The sequence below is a fragment of the Rhinolophus ferrumequinum genome, chromosome 5, assembly GCF_004115265.2.
Source record: "Rhinolophus ferrumequinum isolate MPI-CBG mRhiFer1 chromosome 5, mRhiFer1_v1.p, whole genome shotgun sequence".
Lineage (NCBI taxonomy): Eukaryota > Metazoa > Chordata > Mammalia > Chiroptera > Rhinolophidae > Rhinolophus > Rhinolophus ferrumequinum.
In genome coordinates this window covers 5963629-5989493 of record NC_046288.1, presented here as the reverse complement: position 1 = coordinate 5989493, position 25865 = coordinate 5963629, and the positions used below count along the sequence as shown (strand labels likewise).

Genomic DNA, 25865 nt, shown 5'->3' with positions numbered 1-25865 from the left:
TAACAGGGAAGAAAAGTATGGGAAGTAATATTTATCTGGTATCAGCAATGTGTACATCTTGCCAAAGGCTTTATAAACGTGATTTCGTTTAATTTTTGATATCCAGCCTTTTCTTATAACTTGTGCTGCTCCTCTGTCTCTTGGTAATGTTTATACATTTATTAGACCATATTTTTAAAAAGGTTCACGATGGTAACTAGATTAACGACAGTCGGGATAAGTGGCGATGTCCTTGAGAAAAAAATGGCAGCCAAGTGCTGATGCTGACAAGATGAGAAAGGAAATGCAAAAGGGAAGTTCTGAAGACTTACAGCTGGGAAGAGGTGGGGAGATAGCAACAAGAAAAATTAATACTTTTTATTAATGCAGTTCGGACCCTCTTGCCTCCCAGGAAAGTTTGGGACATAACTACAAGTCAGTGAATGTGTATATTCAGATTTTCAGGGCTACAATATGTGGGTAAATGGCTGAAACTTGGGAAAGGGGTTACTATACTGTCAGTTCTGATTGCTGCTTTGTAATCCAATACTGAATATGCCATATGTGTATGGCATATTCACTTAGGTACATTATAGGTTACATCATAAAATTTATAATATTAATTAATTAATGACATGCTTTGAAGGGCTCAAAATGGGAAAACAAATAGCACTGAAGAGACAGCGTGGCTCTCATTCTTCCTGTTCTAGAGCCATCACCGGGCAGCATTAACTGGGAATAGCATCTGGAGGCAGGGGAAGACATGACTGGAGCTCAAGGTAGCCACACACTCTTGCCAAAGGATGGGATAGTCACTGGCCTGTAGGGACTGTTCTGTGCACTCCCCGCCTTCCCCCATCACACCTACCTATTCTCTGACATTCCCACTGTATTTCCTTTAGGGCTTATTCAGAAGTATGACTTTTGGTCAACAGGCGTGGGGAGGAAAGATAAGTGCTAAATCTTGACCAGTGATTTACCTGAGTGCCAACCACCACCCCACGCCCCCACACCCCACCCCCACACACACGCACTTCCAACTCCTCCAGGCAAAGATGGTTCCTGCTTGACACAGTGACACTTTAGGAAAGGTTGCAGAAGCAATGTGATGCCAAGATGATAATGAAAGGTGTCATGTATTGAATACCCGCTAGAAGCCAAGCATTGTACTAAGTATTTTTTACATCTAAGCCTATGTTGTTATCCCCCATTTTACAAATAAAGACACTTTAATTCTGATAATTAAACCTGTCTAAGGTAAAACTACTGAGAAATGGCTTACCTGGGGTTTGCACCTTGGTTCTAATTAGAGTCCATAAGGTCCCATCTGGGTTGCATCCAGCTTAACCTCCTGCCCCCACCTCTAGCTACCACTACCAATGGAAGCAGGGAAGCAGATTGGAGTAATGAGAGAAGAAATCTGCAAAAGTTTTGAATGGAAAAGAGACTCTAGTGTTGCTTCTCTCCTCTTCTGTTCTCTTGCTGAGGGGAGCTGGGAGTGACTGCTAAGGACTAGTTCTAGACTTGAAGAAGACAAAAGAGAGGGGAGCCTTGTTATTTCTGGGGCCTAACCCTTCTGACCAGAGTAAGTAGACAGTCAGCAACTATAGGGCAAAGCGTTATGCAGGAATTTAGCCAACTCTGACTTAGGAATCTAAATGTGCGGACACTTCTTCAATAGGGTAGATCTAGCCCAGGATTGGCGCTGGAGCGGGACAGGGAAGGTGAGCGTTGCAACCCAAGGCCCCATCCTTAAGACAGTTTTTCAGCCTTCTTAGAAAACATCAACTTAGATCTGATCAGAACCCACCATGCTCTTTGAGCAGAAAGAAACATTTGGTAATTGTTTCCCTTCATCTTTCTCCATTATTAATGTTTAAGAATTTGGTCAGTATAAAGAGGTAAATGGGGGACTTGGGTGAGCTAGCTAAGGCAGTGCTCTTCACATTTTTTTAGCAGTAGTAGCTTTTTTCTCAACAAAATTTTCAGTGGAACCACAATATTTAAAACATAAATGGTAAGAGTATTAAATAATTATAATATTTATTAAAACAAATCAGAATAGGCTACCTTGTACAGTCTTACTTCAGCCACACCTATATCCATGAAATATGAATCTGTCATTTGCACAACTCTGAATCACCTAGAACACATAAAACACTGAGCCAAGTGAACCTAGGACCTGGATGGACCTTTGGTGAAAAGAAGGGAAATGGGTAGAATCTCAGGAAAAAAAACCCTGCTCAGAGTATATCTGTCCTTTCTTTGTCACCAGGTAGCCAGTTTCCTGTGTCAGTTACTCAAACATTTGTAAAGCAGTTCTGGAATAACCAAGACCCTTTGTTGTACCACCAGTGCTGCTCCTGTCACCCTCTTTTTTTCTAATGACTTCCCCTCCAGATAAGGCCTCCTGTTAGTAGTGCTCTGTGGTAAGCAGTCCACAATGTAACCAGTTATGGGGAAGTATTTACTTTGATAGTCACTTGATCTTGACCAATTATACGTGATTCATTTATTGATAAAAACATTTAAAAGTACACTGAGCCAGGTACCATGGGGATACAAAAATGGATAAGATATAATTCTTGGCCTAGAGAAATCATAGTCCAGTAAAACAGTCAAAAGAACATGTTTAGAACATGTCCAGTAATTTGAGTTGATTGCATTCACTTAGTGGTAAAATCTGAAAAATGACAAGGCTGCTACCTATAAATATATGCCTTTATCACCTGTGGATATATCTATGAGAGATTTATAGCTACAAATTAAAGAATTATACCCAGAGAATCTGTCAGATTGAAAATCCTCACAAGCAATTAAAGATGGCAGGTAGATTTAAACACCAACGACACATCCTTTGGACCAGTGTAACTGCCAGGAACACTGTTGAGAAGGATTCTGAGGTCATGTTCCAGTTTAATGGAAAAATACTGCCATGAGGAAAGGAGGATGAGACCCTAACACTTAGGGGTGGACAGGTGGCTCAGTCGGTTAGAGCGTGAGCTCTGGGCAACGGGGCTGCCGGTTTGATTCCCACATGGAGGGCCAACGAGCTGCGCCCTCCGCAACTAGAATGAAGTCAATGAGCTGCCACTCAGCTCCCCGGTGGCCAGATGGCTCAGTTGGTTGGAGCGCGGGCTCTCAACCACAAGGTTGCTGGTTGGACTCCTCAACTCCCGCAAGGGAAGGTGGGCTGCGCCCCCTGCAACTAGCGCAGCAGCTAACAATGGCAACTGGAACTGGAGCTGAGCTGCGCCCTCCACAACTAAGATTGAAAGGACAACAACTTGACTTGGAAAAGTCCTGGAAGTACACACTGTTCGCCAATTAAAAAAATGTCCTATTCCCCTTCCACCCCCCGCCAAAGAAAAGAAAGAACCTAACACTTATGCTACATATTTCCTGTCTATGAGTAAAACCTTAGTTTATAAGTAAATAATGAAGCAGGAGATAGCCATAGTCTCTGGGTATCTGGGCACAGACCCACTTGGAAACGGAATTATCTAACTCACCACTGAGAATTCACCAGGTATCGCCAGGCTAAAGCCTTAAGAAGTCCAATCCCTCTTTTGCCAAACTCTATCTTCTTTATCCCTCTTTGATCACCATGAACAGAAATAGTAAGTGTATGGGTAATCTCTGAGAACTGAGATGTACTTTTGATTAGGCAAATTCCAGCATTTCAGCAGGGTCAGGCATAGGTCAGACTGGAGAGGCTGCTGCTTTCCTCCCCAGTGTCTCCATCTCCCTTAATACAGGGTCTCCATTTTGTGAGGAACAGCAATATGCCTGCCTCAAAGACAACAGCTGGCCACATGGCTAAGTTGGGCCAATGAGATGTGAGTGGAATCTTCCAGGAAAGTTCTCTGGAGAAGCTTCCTCTTTTCTGCTTCCTGCAATGTGGACATGATGGCTGGAATTCGAGCATGCATTTTTGAATACCAGGTGACCTTGAAGATGGAAGCCATGAACTAAGACAATGTCCCTGTACTCTTCTTTTACATGAGAGAAACTACCGTGTTTCCCCGAAAATAAGACTGGGTCTTACATTAATTTGTGCTCCAAAAGACACATTAGGGCTTATGTTCAGGGGATGTCACCCTGAAAAAACATACTAGGGCTTATTTTCCGGTTAGGTCTTATTTTTGGGGAAACACGGTATGTTTTTATAAGTCACCGTTATTTTGAACTCCCAAGTTATATGCAGCCAAACCTAATCCTGATCTGGCCAGTATTTGATACTATTCTTTGATAGAGATTTACGTATTCATGTTGACAACTTTCACTAATTGACCCCCAGATAATAGGGACTCTGACCTAGAACTGTGGAGTGTCATATTCACTTGGCTCCTCATAGGACAATCCAGGTTGGAACAGAAAGATGCAGTAGGCAGGCTCTGGAGCCAAGGTAGAATTTTGGTGGCACAAGAAAGTTCTTCCAAAAGGCAGATTAGTCCCCATGGAAATTGAAAGAATTAAATGCCCGCTACACTATTTTAACATAGCACTACTCCTTCGGTATTCCCCAAACTGAAGCCAAAGGTTCCTGGGAGGAAACCATCAATCTACCCTGGTCTATATGCTCAAGATCCTGGAAATTGATTTTCCTGTTCAAATAAATTTTTCTTTTCATGACCTCACTGACTATTTGGAAAGGGGTGGGAAGGTTGTTTCTGCCGCCTTATCCTCTTCGCAGCACAGCAACAAGTCTTTCTAGTCCAGGATGACTGGCGTTCGTGGTGCTGGTAGGGGATTTATTGAATGTCTCCCATGATCCGTACTTTCACCTACCTTTACCTTAGTCAACTGGCTTCAGTTCAGACCCTGTTCCCAACATGACAAAACCCGACAGCGTTTTAAAAGTAAAACAAGGATACTTAAAGACTTGTGTTAACTTACTGTCTCTGCCTCGTGTTTTTAACCCCCAAGGAACTCAAAACACTCTGCAGCGATAATTCAACATTCAAATAGTCCTGGGGACCCCAAGAGCAGCTAGGTAGATCCCACTGCAGTGGGCAGGCCTGTCACTGTCAATAGTTTCTTACTGTTTTTAGAATGCCACTCTGCCTGGCCTTCAAGTCACCTCTGTCCAGCTGATCAGAACTGCTCACAACTCACTCTCATTTTACTCATGTGACCTTCCCCCCTAAAACACTCTTCCTCCTTCCCTGCCCTCAACACCAAGTTTTTAATCCTACTTACCCTTCAAGGCCCAGCACAAGCACTGGTTTTTCTCAATCCTTCATGCTGGCGATAATAAACTCACAGATGTTTTATCTAAAACCATTTATCTCTTCCTATTTTTGTTGTGTTCATTTATTTCATCGTTCCGATTACACTGTAAGCTCCTAAAGGGCACCCACGCCTCCCTCACTCCTCTCATGCTCGCCACAGGGCCTGACACCTGAGTAAGACGTGGGCCGGTACTTGAACATGCTCCTTTTTCTAGCCCCTCAGTTTTCTGGTATTTTTCCTTCCTTTATGTAGGGCAAGAGAAGGACAGGGAATGAACTGGGGAGTGGAGAGGGGTGAGGTGTTAGTGATGACTGTGGAAAGTTGAGTTTTCACTGATAATTCCCTTTTATTACGTGGAGAAACTTTTGAGAAAATATTTTCCTCATTCTTTGCGTTGTGAAGCATTTGATATTCATAGAGATCTGCTGGCAATAAATAGCATTTATTACCTTAATGCTTTCTCTAGACTTGAATTAACTAGGAAAACAGCCCTTTTGAAATGGAGTTGTGCTTCTTAGAGCCTAACTCTGACTGCATTAGAAAGAAAAACTGAAGGGAAGTGTAATTCTTTAAGGCATCTACTTCAGAGGCAGAAGTCACAATTCCACAGCTTAGGTTGCCGTGCTTTATGTCTTTTTTTTTCCCTTAACCTAAAAGCACCCAAATCCTCCAGAAGAAAAATGCTGTGTATGGGATTATGCATGTCTGTGCATGCGTGTGTATGCAACACATACATACTAATAACCCATATTCATTCAGCTGAAAGATTTTGCCAGTTTGTACAAATCGGTAGTTCTGAATCCCAGGGCAATTTGCTCATGTCAGGAGACATTTTTTTTTTATTGTCACTTCTGGAGAGGGGATGCTGCTGCATCTAATGCTTAGAAGCCAGAGATGCTAAACATTCTACCGTGCACAGGTCAGCCTCCACAACAGGAATCATACGCCCCAAAAGGCAATGGTACCAGGGCAATGGTACAGAGAAACCCTGTCTGCCAGCTATTCACTTCAAATATTGTCATTCATTCTATCAGAACATGCACATCATTATAACTTTTCATAGCATCTAAAGAAAATAACAGCAATTACGTTCTGTCAAGAATTCATTATTTAGCTTCCTGTTGGAAACTTTAAGAGAAAAAAGTAACACTTGTTTGCAAAAGAAAAAAAATTGTTTATTTCAAACCACTTCTTAAGATTAACTACCGACAGAAGGGATTTTCAAACAGTCATTCTGGTTCCACTTTTTCCAAATCACTCTGGAAATATATATATAAGTGAGCCCAGAAATCAGCCCAATTGCAGATAAGCAGGCCTATAACAGATTAAAATGTTACCTGTTCTCTAATAGCATAGTACCAGTTAGTATATCTCTTTGGCCAGAAAGATCACTTCTCGAGGCCCTAAAAGGATGGTAGAACATAGGGCAGCATCTTCACTCATAAAACTGAGGGGTTAAAGAAAAAGGAGCAGTGAGAGAACAAGACCTGCTCTGGGAAGGGATCCAGCCAGGAGCTGTCGTGAAGGGCCCGAGGCACTTGGGAAAATGCTGGACACCAAGTGCACAGGTAATAGGGTGAAAAACGGTGAGATCAGTCAGGGAAGACTCATTGTACCTGCTCCCAAAACGTATAGTTCACAACTTTGCCTTGGGACACTTCTATGTATAAAGTGCTAATAGAAAAGAGGAACAGGATTTAGGCCACCTATCTTCCATATTCTAAAGGTGTGAATGGAGTAGGGGGAAAAAAGGACTTCTCAGGAAATAAAAGCACTTCCACTCTTACTAACATGTTTCTTCACTTACAAGTCTATATAACTGATTTTAAAGTACTTGAAATGAATATTAATATTTACAGATGTTAAATTATTTGGGCAAAATATGCTAAGAAGTGCCATTTAATTTGTAATAGTGAAAAATTGAATGCAAACTAAATGTCCATGAAGTAATGACTAGTTAAGTAAATTCTGCTACATACAATGGAATTCTATGTAGTCATAAAAATAAAGATGTGTATACATCTATACTTATACACAGCCATGAAATATAGTTGAGAGAAAAAGCAGACTGATCCTACTTACGAAAAACTGCATATTCTTATGAATATACATGTAAAGAGATGCCTTTAGGGATATTCACAAATAGACTGTGTTAACAATGGTTATACCCAAAATCCAAAACTTAGTTGGTTTTGTTTTCCTCTGTTCATTTTTTTTTTTGAAATCTTTACCTTTTCCACAAGCAATAACACATTTCCTATTTCTCTCTTCAAAAAAAGAATAGTTTGACTAAACCCTCTCACCTCCAATGCTTTTCCCCCTCCCCTAGTCTTTGTCTAAACCGCTGTGATTTGCTAAAACAAGCAAATATTGTAAAGTAGAATCCATGCTCGTGACAGAAGAGAATCCAAGTTGGAGGACACCTCATCCATCGCTGTAAGGCTGGGATACGCATGGAAGCAGTGGTTTCTAATGCAAAAAAGTGTAACCTGGGAATTTGGATGCTGTTCAGAATTCTAGCTCTTAGACTGAAAGGCAGCAAGTGGTACAATTTCTTGCCTTTAGGCACAGAACATGTTATTCTCCACTTAACCTACTGTAAAATTATATTAGCTGTGCTGCTCCTTAAGCTAAGACGCCTTCTGTCCAGTAACTGAGTTTCCGTCGTTTTGAGGGCCACGCCACCTCACTGCCCCTCCACAGGGCCCTACGCTGAGTAACTGAGTACAGGGAATTTGCATAGCATTGTGTTGAGTCTACCTGTGCCTTTCAGTTACGAAAACATCTTAAAAGGTCGATCTCCAAAATGCAGACCATTGTCTTCCCCATTGAAAAGTATTCCCAAAGGTCTAAACTTGAAGATGACAGAACTTAAATACATTGTGTACAGAGGGAGACTGAAACAAGTGAACCTCAAACCCAGCAAACCAGGCTCAATTCCTTTAAGCAGCCACCACCTAGAAAGTGGAACCCAGCATGTGGAGTGCAGAGCTGTGTCCTAAATTAGGTGAGGAGAGGCTCCCAGTACCTGCTTTGTAGGACCAGATCCAGCCCTGTAACTGCCAACTCCAGAATCCAGGTCTCCGACTGTTCTGCTAATGCCTCCTCCATCCACTCTCGAGAAAATTACAGCAGCTGAGCTCTGTGAATTAAATGGTATGATCGAGCCACACTGATCTGAATACCTACATTGCTGCAGAATCACTAAACATTGAGCTTATTTCCATTTGTAAGGAAAGCCCTATACAAGGAAGTAGTTGAATAAATACCTCAACTCTATTAATCAATACAGAATAATTAAATCAACAAACACTTAGGTACCTACTGTGGGCTCAAGGATCTGAAGAACCAGTTGGAAAGTTTGAAAACGTGGAAGAGTTCCATTGCCAAATAAGTAGTATACCCAGTAATTGGTCTAAGAGTTGAGAGAGGGAACCATCACTTTAGGCTTCAGTGGTCTGGGGAGGCTTAACAGGAAACACATTTATTCAGTACAAAAATTCAAAAGACCAGTAAGGAATTTTTTCTTAATTATAAAGTACTATTTTTATGACTAAAAAAAACATGAGATTGTGAGGTAGGTCTGAAGAATAAAAGAAACACTGAACTATAACAATGGTCTTCATAAAGAATATTTTGTCACAATTCTAATTCACTGAATAATAGCATTCTGAAGGCTGTGATTAGAACATCCATAATCACCCCAGTCCCACTCACAGAACCACTGGGACAGATTTAAATTTTAAATATCAATATACTATAAAAATGTAAAGAATTAGGTAGCTGCATAAATAATACAAATTATCTACAAAAGTTTTATTTGGAGACATGAAGTGGACATTTTTGGCTATCCCCATTTAGTTAAGCTGACCAGAACAATCTTAGAGAAGAACCAGAATTTGGTAAGAAAGTTTAAATCTGATCATATTGGTAATGCCTATTTCCCTTTCTTTTTTAAAAAAATCCATTTTAATGAAGTATAGTTTACCTAAAACAAAGTACTCCCGTTTTAATTATCAACACATTTTGATGAGTTTAACAATTTAACATACCCCCACAATCAAGACAAAGAACAATTTCATTACCCCCAAAATTCCTTTGTGCTCATCCAGGTCAATATTCCCCGACTCCAGGCAGCCCCTGATTTGTTTTCTGTCACTTATAGATAAGATTTGCCTTTTCTAAGGTTTCATTAAAATGTGACCACACAGCATGTATACTATTCTTTTGGTGAGTCTTCTTTTGCTCAGCATAATATTTTGAGATTCATCCTTGTTGTTGAATGTATCCATTCATTTGTGTTTATCGCCGAATAGTTTTCCAGTATACGGGTATCCCACACTTTGTGTACATACCATAATGTTGATGGACATATAGGTTGTTTCTAGTTTTTGTCTATTATTAAAGTCATTATGAACATCCATGTACAAATCTTTGTGTGGATATGTTTTCTCTTGGGTAAATTTCTAGGGGTAAGACAGCCGGTTGGTATGGTAAGTGTATGTTTAACTTTTTACGAAACAACCAAACTGTTTTCTAAAGTACTGGTACCATTTAACATTCCCACCAGCAAGGTGCGAGAGTTGTAGTTACTCTACATTCTTACCAACACAGTATTGTCATTCGTTTTTTCTCCATTCTAGTGAGTATGTAGCAGAATCTCACTGTGGTTTTACTCTGTATTTCCCTGATGACTAGTGATGTTGACATATGTTTGTACACATATTTTTGTACAAAATATGTTAAATATCCTGTAAAATGTCTATTCAAGTTTTTTACCCAATTTAATTGAATTATTTGTCTTATTGAGTTGTGATAGTTCTTTATATATTCTAGATACAACGCCTTTGTCAGATATGTGTTTTGTGAATATTTTCCCCCAGTAGATGGCTTGTCTTTTCTCTTTCTTTCCTTTTTTTTTTAAACAGTATCCTTTGAAGGGCATAAGTTTTAACTTTGTAAAAGTATAATTTATCAATATCTTCTATTATAGCTCTTGTTATTTGTGTCCTAAGAAATCTTCTACTACCTTCCGGTAGGTTGGGTTTAAATCTATCATTTTGCTCTTTATTTTCTATTTATTCCAAATCTTGGTTTCTGTTTCTTCTTTTCCTACCCTCTTTTGGGTTATTTTTTAGGATTTAATTCAACTGTTGGTTTATGAGCTACTTCTTTTTGTTTTAATTATTAATGGTTGCTCAAAGATTCACAGTATGTCCCTTTAACTATCCAATCTACATTCAAATAATATTATGCCATCTCATGTATAATGTAAGACTCTTACAACATTATGCTTGCACATTTCCTCTTTTGTCATTTGAGCACTTGTCATACATTTTACTTCTACATATGGCATGAACACCATAACACATTGTACTTTTTTTGTTTTGTTTTTTGCTTTGCACAATTACCATTTTAAAAAATTAAGAAATGGATACAAAAATTGTATTTACCCACATATTGACCATTTATGGTGATCTCCATTCCTTTTTGTAAATCCAGGTTTCATATCTGGTAGCATTTTCCTTTGCCTGAACAACTTCCTTTATCATTTCTTATAGAACAAGTCTGCAGGTGACAAATTCCATTTTTGTTTGTCTGGAAAGTTTCTTTTGTTTTGAGGAATATTTTCACTGGACATAGAATTCTAGGTTGGCTTTCTTTTATCATTTTATGGAGTCAATGTTTTTCTTTCCTGCATACCTCATGAGCAGTCTGCTATAATTTGTATTTATGTTCCTCTGTACATAATGTGTTTCCCCCTCCTCAGGCTACTTCTAAGATGTTTCCCTTTATCACTTGCTTTTAGCAATTTCATATACCTCAGAGTTTGTGGTACAAATATGTGTGTTTATTCTGCTTAGGATTCTTTGAGTTCCTGGCTTGTGGTTGATAGTTTTCATTAAATTTGGGAAGTTTTTTTAGCCATTATTTCTTCTGTTACCCAGCCCTCCCTTTCAGGGAGCCCACATACCACTTAATAATATCCCGTATATCCCCAAAGCTCTATTTATTTTTTGTGACAGCTTTATTGCTATATAATTTACATACCATAAAGTTCAGCCATTTAAAGTGTACATCATTTTTAATATAGAGAGTTGTGCAATCATCGCCAAATCTAATTTCAGAACATTTTCATCATCACCAAAAGAAACCTTGTACCCGTTAGCAGTCATTCGCCATTCCTAGCCCTTCAGCTATATCTTCAGGAGAAACATTAGTCACATTCATGGTCTTCCCTCCCTCTACCTACCCAAACAACCTTATTTCCCTCCCCTTCACACCCTAGTGCAGACCTTTATTGCAGAGAGGATCATCTCCTCACCATTGTCCCCTGGTCTGCTCTTGTCTCCTCTTGGTGGCACTCCCATTAAAACCCAGGCCTGTCCCTGATCTCCACCTCTGGTTTTCTGCAGCCACCAGATAATCATTTAGAAGCACGTAGAATGGAGTCTTTTGACAGCAAATAGTGTCTGATGGCCAGTATCAGCCCTGAGAACTTGTAGATTCCTCTAGTTAAAGCATTTATTTTTTTAAATTCTCTCCATCCCTACCCCAGAAAACAAGTTTTGACTGAACCTGAAGATATATGAGGTATAATCAAAAACTGCGGTGAATGTTTAAATTTTAAAAAATTTGTCATAGTAAAAGATACATTGTCATTAATCCCCCTCAAACTACTCCCCTTCACTTTGACATGAAGCGTTTCCTTTGTGATAACAAAATATAGTGAATGTTCCTGCTGAGTACTATCCAATGGAAAGGCAGGGATCTTCAATATGGGAAGCAGCGCGTGGAACCTTAGTAACAGTGTGTGACAAGTTTCAACTTGTTCAGTGCAGTCAGTCGGGTGAGAGAGTGCAGTGAGCTACGGTTGAGAGAAGGTGTGTTTTAAACTGTTCCATAAATCATCCTCCATCATGATAATGCTCCGTTGTCACACATCACGTCTGGTACAGCAATTCTGTCAAATAAAAACATTGTGGTGTGTCCTCATCCACTTTATTCACTGAATCTGGCACCGTGACTTCTGGCTCTTCTCCAAAGTCAAAATGATTCAGGACATGGAGGCAGCCATAACAGCACAACTAGACACTCACAAAAGAGGACTGCGAGAACCGCTTCAGAAAGTGTTAAGAATGATGGGATAAGTGTTTCAAAGCGAGGGGGAATCTTTTGAGGGGGATTAATGCAATGTGTCTTTTACTGTAATAAATTTTTTTTTAATTTAAACATTCACTGTATTGTTTGATCACACCTCATAGCTTCATTTCCCCACTTGGCCTGCATAATACACAAACTGGTTCCTAACTCTTACTGATATCCACGGTTGGGGCCCTGAAACCCTAGAAGTGTATTGTCCGATATGGTAGCCACTAGCCACATGTGGCTATTAGTATTTATAATGTGATTAGTCCAATTCAGATGTGCTCTAAGCAATTAAAATCCACACTGAATTTTAAAGAGGACCAAAAAAATGTAAAACACGTTATTGATGCTTTTTTATCTTAATTACATGTTGAAATGACAATGTTTTACATATATAAGTTAAATACAAAAATGTCACCTGTTTCTTTTTTACTTCCTTAAAATGGGGCTACCAGAAAATTTTAAATTCCATATGTGGTTCATACTACATTTTTTTTTTTAAGAGTAAGCATTTATTGCAAATGAAGAAAACACAGAAAGTGTATGATTAAAAAGCTGATATCACAAACATCACAAAATCCAAAAAATAATGTAATATTATTAATCAGCTATTTCACGTATGTCTATGTTATGTTTTTCTCCTACATTTTTTGGGCTGTGTACTCTGATCATTTTTTCATATTATACTGATTTTTAAAACTCCATTTTCTCTCGAAAGAATAACAAGATATTCCTTTCATCCTTTTAGCACGGATAGTTGGGATTGGTTTGGGTTTTGTTTGGTTGTTTGATTTGTTGTGTGTTTTTTAAGATTTGATTAAAATATTACTAACATAAAATATTATACTATTTTCACATGTACACCATAGTTATTCAACATTTGTATACCTAAAGAAGTGATCGCTGTAAGTCCAGCAACCATCTGACACTGTACCACGCTATCACAATATTATTGACTATATTCCCTATGTTGTATATTACATCCCCGTGACTTATTTGTTTTAGACCTGGAAATTTGAACCTCTTATTCCCTTTCGCCTTCCCCCCCCCTTTTTAAATTTTTCAATTACAGCTGACATTCAATATTATTTTATATTAATTTCAGGTGTACAGCATAGTGGTTAGACATTTATATAACTTAAGAAGTGATTCCCTGATTAGTCTACTACCCACCTGGAACTATACATAGTTATTACCATATTATTGACTATATTTCCTATGCTTTACATCTCTATGACAATTTTGTAACTACCAATTTGTACTTCTTAATCACTTCATCTTTTCACCATGCCCCCAACCACCTCCTATCTATCATCCTGATAAATCTAGTACCCATCTGACACCATACATAGTTATTGCAATATTACTGACTATATTCCTTATGCTATACCCTACATCCCTATGACTACTTTGTGACAACCAATTTGTATTTGTTAATCCCTTCCCCTTTTCACCCACCTTCCCAAGGACCCTCTCATCTAGCAACCATCAAAATCTTTTCTGTATCTATGAGTTTGTTTCTGTTTTGTTACTTTGTTCTTTAGATTCCACATATAAGCAAAATCACATTGCATCTGTCTTTCTCTGCCTGACATACTCCACTCAGCACAATACCCTCCAGGTCCATCAATGCCACCACAGATGGCAAGAACCCATTCCCTTCTATGGCTGAGCAATATTCCATTGTCGATATATATACCACCTCTTCTTTATCCATTCATCCATTGACAGACACCCAGGCTGCCTCCGCATCTTGGCCATCGTAAACAATGATGCAATGAACATATGGATGCACACATCCCCTCAAAGTAGCATTTTTGGTTTCTTCAGATAAATACCCAGAGGGGTTCTTCTTTGTCACTTGTTATAGCCCCCCCCCTTTTTAAGTCTGCTTTGTCTGGTATAAATATTACTAGTCCATCTTTTCTTTTTTTCCATTTTCATGAAATAATCTTTTTTCATCCCTTTATTTTCAGTCTGTGTGTGTATGTTTCAATCTGAAATGAGTCTCTTGTAGGCAGCATATATAAGAGTCTTGGTTTCTTCTCCATTCAGCCACCCTATCTTTTGATCCATTTACATTTAATCCATTTACATTAAAAGTAATTGTTGATAGATATGCAGTTATTGCCATTTTACTATTCATATTTTTTATTATTTTCTCTTCAAGGGACTTCTTCAAAAAGTCCCTTTAAAAGTGAGAAACTCCTTTAGCTTTTTCTCATCTGAGAAGCTCTCTATCTATCCTTCGATTCTAAATGACAGCTTTGCTGGGTAGAATAATCTTGGTCATAGGTCTTTGCTTTTCATCACTTTGAAGATTTCCTGGCAATCCCATCTGGACTGGAAGGTTTCTGTTGAGAAATCAGCTGAGAGTCTTACAGGAACTCCCTTGTAGGTAACTAACTGCTTTTCTCTTGCTGCTTTTATGATTTTCTCTTTGGTTTAATCTTTGCCATTTAAATTATGATATGTCTTGTTGTGAGCCTCTTTGATCATCTTGTTTGGGACTCTGTGTGCTTCCTGAGCTTGTATGTCTGTTTCCTTCACCAGCTTAAAAAAAATTTCCATCGTTATTTCTTCAGATAGGTTTCCAACCTCTTGCTTTCTCTCTTCTCTTTCTGGTAACCCTATGATGCGACTGTTGGTATGCTTGATGTTGTCCCAGAGGTGCCTTAAACTGTCCTCATTTTTAAAAATTCTTTTTTTTTTTCTGTTCTAATTGGGTATTTTCTGCTACCCTGCCTTCCAAATCACTTATTTGATCCCCTGTTTCCTCTAATTTACTGTTGATTCTCTCTAATGTATTCTTCATTTCGGTTATTGTATTCTTTATTTCTGCTTGGTTTTTTTTCTGTTTTCTATCTCCATTTTTATATTTCTGATTTCTTTGTTGAAATTCTTCCTTACATCATTGAGCATCCTCACAATCAATGTTTTGAACTCTGTGTCTGGTAGATTGTGTGTCTCCATTTTGTTTAGTTCTATTGGTGGAGCTTTGTTCTGATTTTTCATTTGAAACATATTTCTTTTTCTCTTCATTTGTGCTGCCTCTCTGTTTTTGTTTCTATGTATTAGGTAGGACTCTTATGTCTCCTGGTCTTAGTAGAGTGGCCTTGTGTAGTAGGTGTCCTGTGGGGCCCAGTGGTGCAGTCTCCCTGGCCACCACAGCCGGGTGCTCCAGGTATATCCTTTGTGTGGTTTTTGTGTGCCCTCCTGTTGTAGTTCAGCCTTGATGGTTTTTGGCATATCAGTAGGAGGGATCAATCCTTTGGCTGACTTTTTGTGACTATAGCAAATGAGCTGTTGTGTAGGGCCTGAGCCCACAGAGCTGGATTCATTTTAGGGGGGCTCTGGTGCCTGCCAAGTCTGCCAAGTATGTCATTTGTGGAGTTGGTTAAGTGGTACTCTGGTGTGGTCTGAAGCTGGTGACTGGGTGTGTTGGTTCTGTGGCCTCTTGCGAAGGGCTCTGGTATAGGCCAAAGTCAGCTGCTGCCTGTTCCCTGCCCAGCACCACCTAGTAGGAGCTGCAAAATGATTTGCTGTTGGTTGTCACCTTTGTTGTCCTTGTGGGTGCTTGGGAGAGGCTAATCTTCAAACGAGGCCAGCTGCCACTAATACCATACTTCAGGTCACTGTGCAAGAGGTCACACTGAGGCTAGATGCTGCTGTTTGGGGTTTGTGGACCTTTTAGAGATTTTAAGAAAGTTTGGAATGCCAACCAAGACAGGCCATTTGTGTGGAAAAGGTGCTGTAAGAGGTTTGGGTGAGGCAGTTGAGTTGGGTGGGGTAGAGTCTTAGGGAACCACCAGGGCAAGGCAAAATGTGTTAGACAGGTTCATGGAGTTTTCAGATTTGGTGCCCATCTGCACCTGCCAGCTGTGTGGAGGGAGGGCTCAACTAAGGAACAATGGCATCTCCCAACAGTTCTGTCCCCAGAGTGAGCTGCTATGACCCCTGCCACTTCATCCCTCATCGTGAAGATAGTCAACTCAGCTCCTCCCAGTATGTCCCTGGCACTTGTCAAGCTGCTGCCCCAGAGTTGGAGCTCAGAGTCAGTGACTCCATGAGTGAGTAAGTCCAAGTGTGGGCCCTTTACGAGGAACACCTGGGACTCCAGCAGCCCTCCATCTCACTGGATGCAATCCTCACTTATTTTCACAGCCAGAAGTTATGGGGACATCTCTTCCCAGCTCTGGAGACCTTCGCTGGGGAACCCGGTGTGAGTCTGGGAGCCCTTGCTCCTTGAGAGGACCTCTGCAGCTGAGATATCCCTCCTGTTTCTTAAATGCCTTTCTGGTGGTGTTGGGCCTGCCTTTTCTGCATCTCTGCCCGTCCTACCTGTCTCTACTTGGCTTCTTCTGTATATTTTTAGTTAAAGACCTTCTGTTCCGCTAGTCTGAAGGCAGTTCTCAATGACAGTTGTTCTGTAATTCGATTGTAATTTTGATGTGGTCATAGGAGGAAATGAGCACAGGACTTACCTTCTCCTTCATCTTGACCAGAAGTCCTTAATGCCAATTATTAAATAATTCCTTCCTTTCCTCATAGATTTGAAATGCTAACTTTAACCTATAATAAATTCTATATATATATAAAAGAGTCTGTTTCTGGACTCTATTCTCTTCCATTAATCTATCTCTGCCTTGGTACCATACTATTCTAACTATGGTAGTTTTATAACATACTTAGATATTTGTTATAGTAATCTCCTAGTGCTTCTTATGGTAGTTATTTTTAGTTTCACAGATAATGGCATTTACTGAAGCAGGAAAAACAAAGGTGTCACTAAGAGTCAAGTGCTCAGAGAGAATTATATAAACTGACCTTTATCTATAACAATAGAATCTTATTGTTTCCAGCAATACCTGAGGAAAATTTTGTGGTTTTATTTTTTTTAATATTAAGGCCCCAAATAGGTATTTGTTCCTTCTCACTGCTATGTGAAAAATACCATTCATTGCTTTACTAATAATTTGAAACTTGGACAGATAAAGTTTATCTAATCTTAGTTTCCAATAAGGATAGAGTGTAAAAGATAAACCAACATTATAAGGGAACAAATTTAGGCTAGATCAATATTGGAATTTCCTGGTTATAAAGAGAATATACATAAGACATGCTATCTTTTTTAATATAAATTCTTAATAAAGGCTTATCTCACTAGTGCCATAAAGATGGCATGAATCTAGTTCTTTCCCACAACAGAAAACAGGCTGTAAAACTTCTCTCCAAAACCTAAGTCACTCTGAGACTGATTTTCTATTCTTTTAAGTCATGTTTTATTTATTCTATTTAAGAGCTGACCAAAAAAATTGTATATACTACATGCTAATTAATAATAAAAATACAAGATAGATCATTTGAGCCATAGAACAAAACTTAATGAATTTGAAAAAATTGAAATCATACAAGGTATGTTCTCTAAACATAATGAAAGTAAACTAGAACTCAGTAAGAGAAAGATGGGAAAACAACAAATTTCTGGAAATTGACTTATTTCTAAGTTGTTCACACGTCAAACAGGAAGTCCCAAGGGAAATTACAAATGAAAATAGAACACACCACAATTTGTAGGATGCACCTAAAGCAGTGATTAGAAGGAAATGGATAGCATTCAGTGCTTACATTAGGAAAAGAAAAAGGTCTCAAAGCATAGTTTAAGCTTCCACTTCAAGAAACTAGAAAAGGAAGAGAAAAATAAATCTAAAACAAATAGAAGGAAAGAAACAAAGATCAGAGCAAAAATCACAAAAATTGAAAACAGAAAAACAATAAGGAAAATCAATGTTGGTCCTTTGAAAAGACCAATAAAATTGATAAAACTCTAGAAAGACTGACAAAAAAAGAAAAAAGACACAAATTACCAATATCAGGAATGAAAAAGGGGTTATCACTGCAGAATGAAGACATTACAAGGGTAATAAGGAAATACCATGAACAATTGAATATAAATTGGAGGTGAGCAGGAGGGAGGGAATGAGGAAACTGTGGGAATGGCGGATATGTTTATTTTTATGATTACAGTGATAGTTTTACAGATGTATACATACATGAAAACATCAAATTACACACTTTAAATATGTACAGCTTATTGTATGTAAAGCATACCTCAATAAAACTATTTTTTAAAGAAAACCTTTAGGGAACAGAACATTATGCCTTAGATGTAGTTAGAGCCTTCATTGCATCCATTACCAACTGTCACAGTTGACCCCATCCCTGCACATGTAGATTTTATTGTCCCTCCACCATTGACTTCCTAAAGTCACAGTAACTGTCCCTAAGTAATACTTCTAGTGTGTACAATGACTTATTATACATTCTACCCACTTCTATCTCACCTTCTATGCACTGAATTCTAAAACTAAAACTGAAAGATGTTAGTGTATACTGCTGCTTGATTCACTAAAGTAGAGAATAGTTTTTGTCATCTAGTATCATCAATTATAGTAGACTGAAATTATTCAGAAGTAGGTATGTCACCAGGAGAGTTCCTAAAAGTACATGAATCAAAAGCTATTTTGGGCCTCAGGGAGAATCCACTGCCTTCGTGAAAGCTACAGGCTTACGGTTAGAGAACTTTAAATGATCCCAGTGGGATGGTGAAACCCAGGTGAAGTTCACTCAATGTACAACACATCTTGACGCTAAAGAAATACAACCTTGGAACACATCATAGCATGTAATTACAGGCTAGAACTCTCTTGAGCCTACAATGCTTGAGCACCATGAGGTTTATCTCTTCGCTGTCAGTTTTTGTTAAGCAGCAATATGCAATTTATGTGTCCCAATAGCCAGCAGTGGCCTCTTCTGCACTGGGAGCCCAGAATAACATACACTGTCACACATTCTCACATCCCCCATTTTCAGTGTGCAGCAAACACCTGGCGTTGGGAGGCTGGAGGTTAGAAAGTGCACAGACAGAGCCTCCTTTTAGGTGGGGGCTTTGATTTTCTCATTTCTGAGTTGGTGCAATCTACTGTGGAGCTTCCTCCTCCAGCCCTCCCCCTCCTAATTGATTATTTTCTCATTACCTTCCTCTCCTCTCTTATCTTCTCTGTCACTGAATAGTTTCCAGTGTGCTCTCCTGTCTCTTTGTTCCTTTCAAAATTGGAGACATAAACACCTACTGTTGTGTCGTAGGTGACTGTTGTGTAGATTTTAAAAACTACACACACGGCAAACACTAGCACAGTGTCCCGGCATCTGCTAGGGGCTCAAACAATGTGCGTTCTCTTCATTTTCATCCTCATCTCTCTAAGAGCAATGTAGCAGCAGCAGCAGTAAAGAAGAAAATGTGCAGGACCAGGAATGGTGAAATGGCAAGAAATCATACCAAATGTCTATTTTCTCTTCTCAGAACATGGTTTTTGCTCAGAATTATTGCGATCTAGCATAACTATCTGTTCTATAGAAATTCGACTGGCTCAGAGATGGGGGTCATCCAGAAAGCCCAGCTTCTAACACATACTTCATGCTCCTTTTTCCCTTTGCTTCAAACCACCACTCAGTAATTGGTCATTTATTCAGAATATCCTGGATATTCCGCCTACCTCTTTCCTGGCTACTATCCCGCATTATTTAATTAAATATTTAATAATTATTTAATTATTTAATTACCTAGACTACCTTTTTAAAGCACTCCTCTCTCCAGCCCTGTATCCCCTCACCTGAAAATGCCTGCTCTCTTGCCTCCTCTTCATAGTCCAACTCAGTAAAAATGTTTTTCCACTTCTCACCTCACATTTAATTATCAGTTTACTACAACCTGGTTTTTGCACAAATCATCCAGTCATTCTCTAACTATTTAAAGTGTACGACTGTCTGCTAAACAAGTTTTCTAGGTGCAGGGAACCCAATGGGATGGGATAGAATGAGTGAAAGAGAGAGTAGCAGGAGATAAGAGGAAAGTCAGAAGCCAGATCCTGGAGGACCTTGTGAGCTGCTATAAGGATTTGGATTTTCCTTGGAGTGAGGTAGAAAGCCATTGGGAGATTATGAAAAAAGGACATGACAGGGTCTAATTATATTTTGAAAGGATCACTCTGGTTGCTTTGTGGAGAGTTGACAGAAGCAAGGGGTGGAGGGCAAGAGTCGAAACAGAGACCAGTAAAGTGATTGAAATAATCCAGGTGAGACATGACGGTGTCTTGGACCAGACTGCAGTGTTGGAACTAGTAAGAATCAGTCTGATTCTTATTTTCGAAGATCAGGTTGAGATAACTCTTAGAAGAGGATGTGAGAGACAAAGGAAAGTCAAGAATGGCTCAAAGTTTTTGACCTACACAATGGAAAAATGAAGTTACCGTTTACTGAGAAGGGAAACCTGAGGTAAGATCTGATTTGGGCAAAAGCTCTGTCTTGTATAATTCAATTTGAGTTTGAATTTCCTAGTACACAGCTAACTTGAGATGTAAAGGAAATGGTTAATTCTGTGAGTCTGGGATTCAGGGATTATTATTTGGCATGTGGCTATTCAGTTGTCCCAGCATCATTTGTTGAAAAGACTATTCCTTCCTCATTGAATGGTCTTGGTACCCCTGTCAAAAGTCAATTGACCATAGATACACGGATGAAACATGGAGATTTTGGTACCTGGCCAAAAGGTTTTGATGAAATGATTGGTCAAAACAGCATGGTATTGGCAGAAAAACAGACACATAAACCAATGGAATAGAAATGAGAACCCAGAAATAAAACCAAACAAATATGGACAGATAATTTTTGACAAAGAAGCAAAAAACATACAATGGAGAAAAGACAGCCTCTTCAATAAATGGTGCTGGGAGAATTGGATAGCCACGTGCAAAAGAATGAACCTGGACTGCTATCTGTCACCATGTACCAAAATTAATTCAAAATGGATCAAAGACTTAAGCATAAGACCTGACACAATAAACTGCATAGAAGAAAACAGAGGTACTAAACTTAGGGACCTTGGATTCAAAGAGCATTTTATGAATTTGACTCCATAGGCAATGGAAGTAAAAGCTAAAATAAATGAATGGGACTATATGAAACTTAAAAGCTTCTACACAGCAAAAGAAACCATCGACAAAATAAAGAGGCAACCAACTGAATGGGAGAAGATTTTTGCAAACAGTGTCTCCGATAAGGGGCTAATATCCAAAATATACAAGGAACTCATGAAACTCAACAACAGAAAAACAAACAACCCAATTGAAAAATGGGCAGACGACCTAAAGAGACATTTCTCCAAAGAGGACATACAAATGGCAAACAGACATATGAAAAAATGCTCAACATCACTAATCATCAGAGAAATGCAAATAAAAACCACAATGAGATATCACCTCACCCCAGTCAGAATGGCTATCATCAACAGGACAAATAGTAACAAGTGTTGGAGAGGCTGTGGAGAAAAAGGAACCCTCATACACTGTTGGTGGGAATGCAGACTGGTGCGGCCGTTATGGAAGGCAGTGTGGAGATTCCTCAAAAAATTACGAATAGAATTACCTTATGACCCAGCAATCCCTCTCCTGGGTATCTATCCAAAAAATCTGAAAACACTTATACATAAAGACACGTGTGCTCCAATGTTCATTGCAGCTTTATTTACGGTGGCCAAGACATGGAAACAACCAAAATGTCCTTCGATAGATAAATGGATAAAGAATTTGTGATATATATATATATACACACACACAATGGAATACTATTCGGCGGTAAGAAAAGATGATATAGGAACATTTGTGACAACATGGATGGATCTTGAGAGTATGATGCTAAGCGAAATAAGTCAGACAGAAAAAGCAGAGAACCAAATGATTTCACTGATATGTGGTATATAAACCAAAAACAACAAAAGAACAAGACAAACAAATGAGAAACAAAAACTCATAGACACAGACAATAATTTAGTGGTTACCAGAGGGTAAGGGGGTTGGGGGGTGGGAGATGAGGGTAAGGGGGATCAAATATATGGTGATGGAAGGAGAATTGACTCTGGGTGGTGAACACACAATGGGATTTATAGATGATGTAATACAGAATTGTACACCTGAAATCTATGTAATTACTAACAATTGTCACCCCAATAAATTTAAAAAGAAATGATTGGGACAAAAGCCTAATGGGTATGGATGGGTTCATGGCAGAATGGGAGGAGAGGAGTTGTAAAGAATGAGTAGCAACAAGATTTGGGGGAGAGTTTTGCTAGGGGGAGGAGCAGCGAAATGGAGCCATAATGAGAGGGTGAGGAGTCCAACTCCTGGCTAAACACCTACGTGTGATTTTTCAAAACTGACCACAGGCCATTACAAAGGCATCCCCTGGCAGGCCTCCCGGGGGAAAGCTGACCTCCACACCCCAGATATGGTGCACAGCCAGTGCACTGAGTCCCTGAGAGGCATCACAGTCCAGGACTCCCCCTCCACTGGCAGGCACGCTCTTACACAGATCCGCAGTCCTAAGCCAGGTGCCCCACTAGAAGCCTCTATCTGGGGCCCCGCCTTCCTCGGGTGCCTAGAACCTTGAAGACTCTTTCTCCACTCTGACTCAGTACGCGGTACTTTTCCACTCCCAGCCCTTCCACCTCACCCTCTCTCCAGCCCCAGGGCTGAGAAAACTGGAGCCTTTTGGTTGGGGTCTGGTTCAGCAGTAAGACGGTGAGCCGTCCCCCACCCCTCTGATCCCCCACCATCTGATCCCCCACTGGCATGCTGTTCCCTGAAGGAGAACAGAATGGGGGTGGGGGAGGCGACTGCTCTCCAGTTTAGCCTCCTGTTTCTAATATTGCATCAAGTGATTAAAGGCTTGACTCTTCCTTTCATTCTGGCTTAGTTTTAATCGACTTCTCCAGTACCTGGCAGCCCAGCTCTCTCAGCCTCAGCTGAGCATAGACAGAGGGTTGTCTTTTTAATGATGGCTTTACCAGCATAATTGTATGCTGATGAGAATGAGCCAATAGAGAGGGTAGGATTGATGAAACAGAAGGGAAAAACTGGACTGCTGGGGCCTAGTGGAAACTGTGCTCCGCCCAGAACCCCACCCCAGCTGCTGGCTATATAGATTCACAGCCTCGTCCCTCACTGGGAAATGCCTTCAGCCACAGGGCATTTCCTTGCCCAAGGCTACTCCGCTTCCCAAAGACTGCCTGATTCAGGGACACAGAGGTATACATAGTCTCGGGTCCAGCTCCACAGCACCCTGTAGGATTGTCTGAGGCCTTCATTGCAACTGTATTACAGGTCAGCCTCTCTCTCCGCTCAGTTCTGTCTACCCCACTTCCCTACATGTGCCTCTCAAGAGCATTTCCCAGGAAACCTCTAGCATATCGTGCTCCATCTCTCTCTGTCCAGGGAATAATCTAAAATTGGAGTGGTCCTAGGAAGTCAACTCTAAGATGGGATTTTGGAGCCAGATCCCATGCTGCCAGGCTGGCAACCAGGACCCCATCACTGGTGGGGAGTGAAGTACGGACATCCCTTGGGATGCGATAGCAGTTCAATTGCTAAAACTTTCACTGGCAGTGAACCAGGCTGTGATATGAGTGGAATACGATGCCCTGGCTGGTGCGCTATCTATCTCTGATGCTTGAGAGGCAAGAGCAAAATGGTAACTATAAAGACTGTGGAATTGGGTGGCAGTTGAGAAACACATAGTTTCCTTGAGAAGAAATAATGGCAGACTCAGGGCAATTGATTCATTACCAATTCAGGACAAAATGTGAGAGCCAGGGGGCCTCGTTAGCAGAGTTTAAGGAAATTCTGATCTCCTAAAGCTGCAGAGTAGACAAAGAGGATGAGGCACAGAGCTTAATATTAAAAGGGGCAGAGCTTCAGAGAAGGTTGGATTCTCAGCCCTAGTTCATGTCTGTGCACGGTCAGGGCCTAACAGGAAATGAGTGGGACCCCTGGGGCTTAGGCTCAGAATATCTGGATAGAGGCAACTGAGAGCCCTGAACCCACTCGGCCTGCAGAAGTGGCCCCCTTCGCCTTGTTATCAAACAGTATCCTCCACTTGCTTAGAGTTTTCAGAGGCCTCAAGTGAGAAGGGTGCTTTGCGAGATGACACTCACCGCCCCCAGGACTACCCCCTCCTCCCTGGCAGCCAGACCAGGAACGGGTCAAGTCCCAGCTGAGGGTGCCCTGAGCCTGCGGAGGCAGGACAGGGGCTCCACACTGAAGGAGCAGCAGAATCTGACTACTCCGTGCCAGCAAGAGCAGGGAGAACATGCATGGGGTGGGGTCCCAAGGGCGCTGGGTCAAGAGCATCTGTACATCCAGGTGGATAAGAGAGAGCTTATCAATTTCAGAGTTCTCTCCTGTGGTGCAGGATTGAATGCCCTGGCAGGTGTTAAGACGCTGTGAGGATGGCTCTTGGAACCTTGAAAAGGACCACACTAAATGAAGGCATATCCCACCAAGCCAGGACACCCACAAGCTGTGTTCTACATGAGGACCCAGAAGATAGTCCAGAGTGATGAAGACAGGACTGTGAGGGGCTGTCACGTGGGCTGCCATCTGGGGTCTCTGCTCCCGCTCCCCACATAAGAACGCAGGATGTGGCTAGGCCAAAAAGGAACCCCCCACGGAGCCATAGGTAGGGGAGTCATACCACTATATTCTTGCTGATGGCGGGGTTGGAGACACAGGAAGCAGAAGCCACACTATCCGCAACCTGCCATCCGCTTTTCTGCCAACCAACCTCACTTGCGAGCTGCAACCCGCCGTGCTAGGTGCAATCCGCGCTTGCTAGCTCAGACACCACCTCCTTGCTAGGCCCCATTTGCTGCTAGCGTAGCCACAGCAGTTATATTAGTGGCCAGTGGCTCACTGGTTACAGCTGATGGCCAACTAGCCACAGCTGATGGCCATCCAATCACAGTTGATGGCCATTTACTACCCGAGTCAGCACCTTTCCACGTGAGGCCGAGAGCCTGGAAACTGCACTCCTGGCTCTGTCCCCACAGGGTATCAATGTCAATTCAGACTCTGGCTTCTCAGTCAGTAAGTTCTGGATCTAAGGACAAGCTCAGATCCATAAACTAGACAAAGGATCACGACTCTTATCATGCAATAAAATGTATGCATACATGTTTAGCTTCCTGACTAAAAAGGAAAGGATTACAAGCAGTTAACATTCATATGGACAGGAAAGAATATACATTTCAGTCTTGCCAGGACTGTGTTAGCTCCCCACTTCTGTCACATTATAGCTGAAAGGGACGTAGACATTCCACAGAATCAGACAGTTGTCCACTATATTAATGACATGGTTCTAATCAAACCAGAGGAAGAGGAGAAGGCAAGTCCATGGAGGTCTTGGTAAGGAACATGCCATCTAGAGGGTGGGAGGTAAGCCTATGAGGGCTTAGCAGCCTGCTACATCAGTGAGGTGTTTAGGGGTCCAGAGGGCTGGGGCAGGCACGCCGGGATATACCACTAAGAAAAAACAGTGCTTACTTAGTAAGTCTCTCTAGGTGGCATATTCCACACTTGGGAATACTGCTCCGCCCTATCCACCAGATGGCA

At 40.7% G+C, this 25865-nt stretch overlaps 1 pseudogene; it reads right to left on the bottom strand.

The window, feature by feature from the left end:
• LOC117022593 (sorting nexin-9-like) overlaps positions 1-25865 on the bottom strand; it is a 53166-nt pseudogene that overhangs the window by 1031 nt on the left and 26270 nt on the right.